The sequence below is a fragment of the Ailuropoda melanoleuca genome, chromosome 20 (assembly GCF_002007445.2).
Source record: "Ailuropoda melanoleuca isolate Jingjing chromosome 20, ASM200744v2, whole genome shotgun sequence".
NCBI lineage: Eukaryota > Metazoa > Chordata > Mammalia > Carnivora > Ursidae > Ailuropoda > Ailuropoda melanoleuca.
The window spans coordinates 1,693,588-1,703,605 of NC_048237.1; the positions used below are offsets into that span (position 1 = coordinate 1,693,588).

The window sequence follows — 10,018 nt, forward strand, 5'->3', positions numbered from 1 at the left end:
AGGAGTCTCCTGTAGGTTGTCATTCAAATAAAAATACAAGCAGTTTGCAGCTTCGGACCTAAGTGATCTAAATGGCCCAAGTTCCTTACCTGGGATTCCCCTTTCCAACAAATACGTAGTAATGAAATGAGCGTCATAGCTAAAAAAATATCCTGATGTTTTATATTCCAACTTCCCCACTGTCAATTTGTATGACCTTGGCATTTTTTTTAAAAGATTTTATTTATTCATTTGACAGAGAGACAGCCAGCAAGAGAGGGAACACAAGGGGGAGTGGGAGAGGAAGAAGCAGGCTCCCAGCACAGGAGCCTGATGTGGGGCTCGATCCCAGAACACTGGGATCACGCCCTGAGCTGAAGGCAGATGCTTAATGACTGTGCTACCCAGTCGCCCCTAACCTTAGCATTTTTATTAATCACTCAGGTTGCTGTGAAATACAGGCTAGAACTAGATGGTATTACTTCCATACAGCCTAATGAGGATAGGATTCCACTCAAACGTTTACTGACCACTGGTTTTATGCTTTTCACATACGTGATGAATAGAAGGAAATTAGTCAATCTGAATTTCTATGAAAAAATTTTCTTCTTTATGCCTTGAATTCTCAGTCCCTTAAATGTAGAATTTCAAGTTGAAAAGAGAAAAAAGATGCCAGCTACCAAAAAGAAAAAAAGAAATAGGATGAGACACCCATGGCTCTCCTGAGAAAACAAGAGACTACTTGTGTACATAATGTGTGTAGTGTGGTGTGTGTGCATGTGTGTGTAATCTTTGCAAAGGAGCCTTCTCCCGATGCATCACCAAAAAGCTAAAGGCATTCCTGAGATACCTTTCTAAGAAGAAAATCATGCGGCCCTCCAAAGTGGTCCCTGAGTTAAGAAGCTATATTACATAGGAGACGATGTCAGTAGTCATTCCATTTTGGATGGGCTCAGAGAGTCCTGATCTCTGGAACCATGAGACATCTAACCGTGGAGTCGGTACAGAGCTCACTGGAGAGCCTACCTGTTTATTCTATTGTAATGAAATATAGCCTTATCTTCTCAAAGCCGCACCACAGGCTGTTCAATTAAGTACCCACTTCTGCTATTTCTGTAAGCAATTATTACAGTAATAGTGCATAACTCTAAAACTCAGAAGCTTAAAACAGCAAATTATTTCACTCATAAATTTATGAATTGATAATTTAGACTGGAGTCAGATGAACACTTCTGGGCTTGGCTGAGCTCGCTGTTATGTCTGAAGATCAACTGGCTGTTGGCTGGTCTAGAATGGCCTCGTCTGGGGTAACTAAGACTACTCAACTCTTCTCCACTTGCCTTATCCTCCAGCAGCCTAGGTCAGGCATATTTCCATGGCAATCATGGGGGAGCAAGACTTGAAACATGAAAGCATCTTTTAAACCTTTACTTCCATTATGATTTGCAATACCAAATTGGCCAAAGCAGGTCTCAGATTCCCACCATAATATATCTATATCTATATATATATATATTTTGCACATATGTAAATTCCACAACAGCAGGGACTGGATTGGGGAAAGATATATATAACATGATAGAATATTATATATTATTTTACATAGTACATGCCATTTATCTAGATATGTATTTTAATATTTATTATTTGCTGTATATTATTATGAATTCAATTTTTTATCATTTATTTTTTATTTTATCCCAACCTCTCTCTATTTCTCTTACTGCTTGGCTTTCACAACCACTTTTCTACTCCTTTCTATAAGTTCAACTTTTAAAAAAAATTTCACATATAAGAGATACTGTACAGTTCATTTAAATTTAAAAAATAAAGAAATATGGATTATCAGTCCAGTTATTGTATATTTCTGCTCTTAACAAAAGTATTTCTAACATCCTAAGTCAATAAATCAAATACCTTTTCTTATCTTCAGTTAGATTTAACATGATTTATAAATTATTCAAACTTAGTTATAAGTTCCATTACAATGGATATTTTTCACTCTGCTTGTCATTTGTATTTACCCTATTTCATGTCTATGTATAAGGAGGCTATAATGTGGGAATGGATTGATGCCTTTTCTACATTCCAAATCTACACAAAACATCATACCAAAAAGGGAATGCTATATACAATCTCATCCCTGTTATTTTTGTTCAAGCTCTTTATGTTACAATGTTCACATTTTATTCATTCCCACACTCATTAATCTATGTGTTTTCTTATTTGATATACCTGAGAAGTGACACTGATAAAGAGTTACTTTCTACCATGGACCTAGCTATGAGCATGCCAGGTCGTCATGGACAAGTGATCAACTTCTTAGCATCTTATATCAGGACTTCATGTGTAATTCAAGGTCAATAATTTCCAGCTAACATGTCTCTCAGATTTTATTCATTCAATCAATCAATAATTATTCATTGAGTAACTACTAAATTCTATATGCATGTTACATGCTGGTCTAGAATGTAGGGGAAAAAAGAACTATGAGAAAATAAATAGTATATTCTCTTACTGAATTTTTACTCTAAAATGAGTCAAGGACTAAGCTTAGGAAATCAAAGGGTGATCTGAAGGCACATAGAATCCCACCGTCACCCAGCCTTAGTAGCGAGTCAAAGACAGTGTAGAGTCTGTGATCTGAAGCCTAAGCTGAGACCTGAAGTTTAGTAGAAATTAATCAGGTTGAAGGACAGAAGAAGTGGGGGAAGTGATCTTAAAAATAGGAACCGCACAGGGGCTAAGTGTCTGCCTTCGGCTAAGGTCATGATCGATCTCAGGGTCCTGGGGTCCTGGGATCAAGCCCTGTGGACTCCCCGCCCAGTGATGAGTCTGCTTGTCCCTTTCCCTCTGCTCCCTGCCCACCTCCCTGCATAGAAGACAGTAAAGATCATAGTAAATTTTAGGACTGAAAGCCAAAATTTTGTCATGAATAAAATTATATATATATATATATATATTTATTTATTTATTTATTTATTTATATCTCTCAAACTAACACTGCAAAGTAGCCATACTCTCAACTTTACAAATGAACAATCGTATTCTTTGTGAAGTTGCCAAATGTGTTCTTTATTTATTTGAGATTCTTCTAACAGTTCATATATTAGACACCTGATGTGTACCTTAGACTTGAATACAGGAGATGCAACAAAAAGAAATAGGCATTGTGTCTGCCTTCAGGAAACATATAATATTATGGAGTGTATTACAAAATAGTGTGATCAAAGCTACCATAGGAGGCAAGTAAAATAAAACCACCTAACAGAGGCATCTAAATTGGAAACAGAATATAACGGAAAGCTATCTGGGAGAAGTGATGTCTAAGTTAAGACTTATGAAAGCATTCGTCAAAGAGAGAGTCAGACAAAGGGTATTCCAGAAGAAGAGAAATAGAATGTGTGGAAGTACATAGACAAAATTAGTTTAAGAGAATTACATGAAAGGAATTCAGAATGGCTGGAGCATTCAACTCAAAATGGGCAACAGTAAATATAAAACTAAAGCAATAAGCAGAAATCCCTTTGCGAGAATAATTATAAGCCATTATAAGATGCCTGTACATTATCCGGAAGGCATTAATGAGCACTAAAATGCATCTGAACAAGCAAATGGTACAATGGAACGTTATACTATTTAAAATATTATTTTGTTTTCATATATGCGGATATATGTTTATATATAATTGTATATATATTTTCCCTTGATTTTTCTTTTTCCTCTTAATGATGGAGTAATTCTCTCTCTAACACAGTACATTGCTAGGCATTTTCTTATAGCAAGAAAAGGACATATCTTGGATGTAAACTTATTAAAGAAAAGCCCAAATCCACATTTTATTTATTTTTTTTAAAGATTTTACTTATTTATTTGACAGACAGCCAGCGAGAGAGGGAACACAAACAGGGGGAGTGGGAGAGGAAGAAGCAGGCTCCCAGTGGAGGAGTCCGATGTGGGGCTCGATCCCAGATTGCTGGGATCACACCCTGAGCCGAAGGCAGAGGCTTAACGACTGCACCACCCAATCGCCCCCCAAATCCACATTTTAATCAACATTTCTCAGCCTGGCCACAGGGAAGCATTGTTTTAAAAGTATTCTAGCTAGATGTATATAATCCTGGGGGAAGAGTGAAAGTGTTGTTATGTCTCTCTGATTGGTTGTACTCCAAAGTTGCTGCGTTCTGGAAACAATTGCAATGGGCCTCACTCTGAGCTTGAAGGTAACTTCTGCTGAGGGGGCTGACCTGGCCCACCCCCCTGAAGAGGCTTTCGGGTACGCTGCTGTGGCAGTTGGCCCATCGGTACCTGGCTGAGTCTCAGAGAGGCTTATAACGGTGACAGCACCCTGAGGGCAGGAACTGGGTCATCTTTCTGATCTTTTTGAGATTGTGGGAAGGGGGGAAGAGGGGATAAATGATGGCTAATTATGACAGACACTCTGGAGGGAATAAAGGGAAGGAGAAAGGAACCAGATTTTTTATTCCTTTTGCCTTGACTGAAGATTTAACTCATGACCTAGTAGCCAACTGCCTTATAGATCAGCTCAGCGGATCAGTCTTGTTATTTCTTCTGTCTACAGGATCTAGCATGTCCAAAAAGGTCATTCAATCTCAACCAACAACATCAAGGCAGGAGGGCAAGACTGTGAAACTGGACTGTTCATATGATGCCAGGGTTGTATTTTATGTGTTGTGTGGGTACAAAAGGCCTCCCAAGGGGAGATGACTTTCCTCATTTTCCAGCACACAGATACAGAAACCAATGTCACACAGGGTCAGTATTTTGTGAATTTCCAGAAAGCAGCTAAAACTATCAGGCTCATAATATCACCATCACATTTGGAAGACTGCAACATATTTCTCTTGTCTCAGAGAGGGCCTTACAAAAAGCCCAGAGCTCAATCTGAGACAATTGCCTGTTCCCATATTCTCAGGGAAGCCTCAAACCTTACCCAGACATTTGTTAGCAGCTGGTGGTTAAGGTGTGTAAGATAAGATCTAAAAAGGAAGTTGCTGAATTCATTCCAGAAAGCACTCCTTCACAGCTGGCTCGGGGACCACTCAGAACCATTTGCAAAAGTCACACTCCTCAGATATCATCATATTTCTTATTTCTTCCCATGGAGTAGGTCATTAAAAAGAATCAGCATATGAAGGAGAGTATTTTAAAATTATACTTGATTATTGCAGATTTTATACCTGCTCAACTCAATCTTTTGGGGAAGATAGTTCTTTTGGGTTTCTGGACCCAATTCCAATGTGGGGGAAGTAGAGGCTTCCCACAACACCAAGCAATTCTCCAATCATGAGCTGGGTGTCCTACAATTCAACTTAATTCTGATACCATCTATCTGGAGACAGATCCCACTGGTTGAGGGCTCAGTCCCACAAGACTGCTCCCCCCTACTTCGGATGCCAGTTGAAAGCCCAAGCTACTTGTACCTCTGACACACTGGCTACATATTGGAGGTTCCAAGAACCCCCTCCAACCCAGGATGCCAATCACAAGCCCAGGTTTTTACCTGTACTTCTGACCAACTTGCTATAGATGTGAGGCTCCAACAGCACCTTCCTTAGATTTCTGGTGCCAGTTGCAAACCCAGGCTGTTATCTGTACTTCTGACGGGCTGGTTATATATCAGAAGTTGCCATGTCCCCATCCTCAGGTCCAATTAACATGCCAGAGTGGTTCACAGAACTCAAAGAGACATTTTACTTACTAGATTACCTGTTTATTATAAAAGGACATAAGGAATTCAGGAACAGCCAGATGAGAGAGTTGCATCAGGCAAAGTATAGGGAAAGAATGCAGAGCTTCCATGCTCTCTGAGAACATCACTCTCCCTGCACCTCCCTAGCGTCACCAACCCAGAAGATCTCTGAACCCTGTCCTTTTGGGTTTTTACGGAGGCTTCATTACTTAGTCATGATTGATTAAATCACTGGTCATAGGCAATTGATTCAACCTCCAGCCCTTCTCCTCTCCCTGGAGGATGGGGGTGGTTACTGAAAGTTCTAAAGAATCCCACGGTTGGTTCCCCAGCAACAGCCCCCATCCTTAGGTTGCCTAAGGGTTTCCAAAAGCCACATCATTAACATAAAAGATAGATTCATTGTTCTTATCACAGAAATTCCAAGAATTTTAGAAGCACTCTGCCACAAATGGGGTTAAAGACCAAATACATATTTCTTATTATAAATCATGAAAAGCACTAGGGAAAAATAAGCACACAAAATAGAAATTTATTTGCTGGGTTGCCTAAAGACTGGCCAGAGAAATGGAACCTTGGCTGAATAATTATAGACAGAAGTATATCACACCATGTAGTAGAGTAACGTGTTCTAGACCACTTTTTCCTATCTTCTTGGCCACATTTCACCCTAATTTTTGCCAACTCCAGCTTGGCTTACCATGCCCTTTGATTCACATCCTCCATGTACCTGGGTTTGTTGATTGAAGTCCCCCTACAGTCACATGCCCATCACAAGCTTTAATTAATCATGACAGAGAAAGGATGAATGTGGTGAGGCACTACTACAGACACTGGAGTCTGAAGTTGATCTCGTAGCCACCTGACTTGTTCATGGGAAACAAGAAATGAGACCATGGCTTTTAAACGAGGTGTTTTTTAATTCAGATGCCTACTTCCCAACTGTTTTTGTCAAGTCCATGGGACCAGTCTTTCAATTCTGATGAGTCATTTTCCTTGCCTTAGGAATTCCCTAAAATCCCTCCTAGGAATCGTCTGCTAAGGATAATGAATGGACCCTACTCCCATGTCTTCAGGTCTGACACAGTGCCAAATCCTTAACCACCTTTCTTCTTAATCTTGCGCCCTGAACTAAGGCTTTGACAGCTTATCAGAACCAAAAATGAAATACATGAAGTGTCAACTCTTTTGTGGTTGTTACCGATTGCTGGACAATTTGGGCATTCCTCCCCTGAAACTGTATCTGTGTACTTAAAGTAAGATTGCTATGCTTGTTGAATATTTACTCCCATTGGTTTAGTCAGTCACTTGTTCATTCAGGAGAAAAATACCAGGTCCTACGTAAAACCTTTCAGTTGCTTCTAATTACTTTCAGGCAAATGTCTCTGTCCAAGTTCCCTTGTATATATTACAAAATGTTCCTCCTCATGATCTTTGGATCAAGACCAAGGTTAATAATAAGACAGAGGATATTCTTTTGATATCTGTACTATCCATAAGCTCATCTTCAAGACCTATTTTTAAAGATCCCAGAAAGAACCCATCTGGGCCAGAATAAACTACCAATACCTGACTCCTCAGCCTTGCAGTGTTCCTTGGGATTTATTCTTGTTGGGTCCTGATTTACTCCTATGATTCCCAACCTAGATGAAGCCACAGAATCAACAACAATGCATTCTGGAACTTGCCTATTCCTCCCTCAGCAAAGATCCAATAAAGATTCTCATTTCTATGAGATTATTAAAAATAAAATATAAATAGGCTCAAAATACAACCAGCAGAAGGTAAAACAGTGCCGTCTTTTTCTGATAGAATAGGTGGGAGGTTTTTCAATTATGAACTGTGATTTACAATGTAGTATGTGCTGCATTCCTGATACCACTATTTCAATTTTAGGTACACTGGAAAATGGACAGAGTTCCAATTAGTCATAGGATATATAAAGCATGAAAGTGTCACTTCCACCCTACCTCGTAAAACTAGATAAACAGCAAAATCGTAACTTTGCTTTTACTATCAGAGACCTGAAGTCACAGCGAAGCTCAGTAGGCTGGATTCTAATGAGGAACAGCCTTCTTGAAGAACAGGTAGGCTTGTGGACTGACACCATATTAGCAGAGCATAGGTAAAACAGGTGCTGGCTGCCCTACAAGCAAGAAGAAATCAGCTAAAAAGACTGAGTGAGGTCTCTTATGACAATGTAGAACTGCAGGGAGTCACAGACTCAAGAGGAATCTGCATTCACTGGTGGGACCATTTTCACAGACCTCCACCATAAGCTCACAAAAATGACTGGGAGCAGAGAGAGTGACAAAGGGAGCCCCATCAGAGATGTTGGTCTGCACAATGTGACTGCAAGAGGCACAAGTCCCTTAGCTAGGGACCTTACCTAGGTCAGTCTCTCACATGGAGGAAAAGCCTGGGGCTGTTGGGCATGGGAGTAAAGAGAAAATTCTTTGTCTGTGTGCATGCATGTGCATGGGCACATGTGCGCACACACACACACACTCCTAGGGCACACTTGAGATCTACTGCAACAGAGTGGATAGTCAAGGAAAAAGCCCATTACCTTTGGTTAAGGTAGAGAGGCAGGAAAACACTCTGAGCTGAAAACCCTGTAACGGAACAGTTAATCATTCTGCTACCAATTAGAACTGAACTAGCATGGGTTCCCTCCCTGGTGAGTTATAGATAGAGACTACATGGAGTGGGGAGTCATCACACAAAGTAATCTTTATTTGCAGCAAATAGGGAGATCATGGGGAATAATTTCCAAAGCCATCACACCCCAAACAACAAAATTAGGGAAGTTTTAAGCCAAGGGTGCATGCTTATTCATGAAAGGCTTGACAAAGGAGTGTTCAGTATAGAATCCTGGCAGNAAGGAAAGCACTCTGAGCTGAAAACCCTGTAATGGAACAGTTAATCATTTTGCTACCAATTAGAACTGAACTAGCATGGGTTCCCTCCCTGATGAGTTACAGATAGAGACTACATGGAGTGGGGAGTCGTCACACAAAGTAATCTTTATTTGCAGCAAATAGGGAGATCATGGGGAATAATTTCCAAAGCCATCACACCCCAAACAACAAAATTGGGGAAGTTTTAAGCCAAGGGCACATGCTTATTCATGAAGGGCTTGACAAAGGAGTGTTCAGTATAGAATCCTGGCAGAAGCCATCCTCAAGTTGACAGAGTCCCGGTCCTGGTTGATTGAAGTCATGAGGGCCAGCAAGGGTCAGTATCTTCAATTCTCTGTGCCAGTCAGTCTGGTGTTTGAGGCTCAAAGGGGTTTAAATCCTGCAGAAACAACTCAAGAATGTGTGTTAGGTCAATCCTTTTGAAAAAGCACTGGGAGTTTTACCACGGATTTGTCATCTCTGATACGTTAGGCTCTCTCCTGGTTTAGTAGAGATTGCTAGTTTTTTGTTCCCTGTGTTTCCTTAAAATCCTTAACTACAGAGGTTTTTGCATTCTTTTGTAATTCCAACACCTCTTAAGAAGCTCTGCAAGCCATGTGCTTGGGCAAAGGGTCCCCTTGTGGGCATAACTCACAAAAATAGATGGGGGTCTACAATGACTTCTCTTGTGTCCTGAGAGCTATGCCTCATCTCTCTTTTTTGGAGGACCCCTAACTCTTTCTGCTTATACGATGAGGAAGAGGCAGAAAATCTTACACAAGACGCACAGAGAAACATGGCGGTGTTTGGCAGCCATAGGGAAGAGAGGCACGAATGCTGAGAAAACCCTACATCCAAGGTCCAGGTGCATGGATCAGTCTACATTGACACCAGACCAAGACAACACAGCCTACCTACCCACACAGTCAGCCTAGCAAGCTCTGAATAACCAACAGCCATCTGCTGTTGGGGGAGGAGCAAGGGTAAGTAGAGAGATCTCACTGCCACAGGAATTCCGGGACAGCTTCACGTTGAAGGTGGAGCTAAAAGTTTAAAGTGGATTACTCTAAAAGAAAGAGATTCCTTTTTAACATAACCACAATAGTGTTATTAAATTTACATATATTAACAGTAATTTGAGAAGCTAGATTTTCAATGGCTTATGAAGCACTAAGATTGTTTCAGGAAAACTTTGATACTTAAGTCAGGGTAGCCTAATAAGGTAGAACTCTCTATTTTCAGGGCTTCTACTTTCTGTTCCTAGAGATGACATGACTGGACACTCCTGTCAGAAATGTTAATTCACACACTTTTATTCACTAGGTATCATTCTGAAGAAGCTGGTTTAAAAAAAGGGGGGGGGCTGTTTCTTGATAATATTTTTATCTGTCCAAGATTTGTCATAGATGCTGACACTGTTAAGTCC

At 40.3% G+C, this 10,018-nt stretch overlaps 1 protein-coding gene and 1 long non-coding RNA gene across 14 annotated transcripts in view; one reads left to right on the plus strand and one right to left on the minus strand.

Annotated features, from left to right (window-relative positions):
* Positions 1-10,018, plus strand: part of LOC105234922 (T-cell receptor alpha chain C region) — a 560,983-nt gene that overhangs the window by 199,954 nt on the left and 351,011 nt on the right. The window lies entirely within an intron of this gene.
* Positions 8,694-10,018, minus strand: part of LOC117797301 — a 2,887-nt gene continuing 1,562 nt past the window's right edge. Inside the window, exon 2 of one of the 2 annotated variants that reach the window (XR_004622234.1) lies at positions 8,694-8,992. This is a non-coding gene — a long non-coding RNA (uncharacterized LOC117797301). Of the gene's footprint in view, positions 9,005-10,018 lie in introns of both variants that reach the window. The other variant, XR_004622235.1, reaches the window with a different exon arrangement.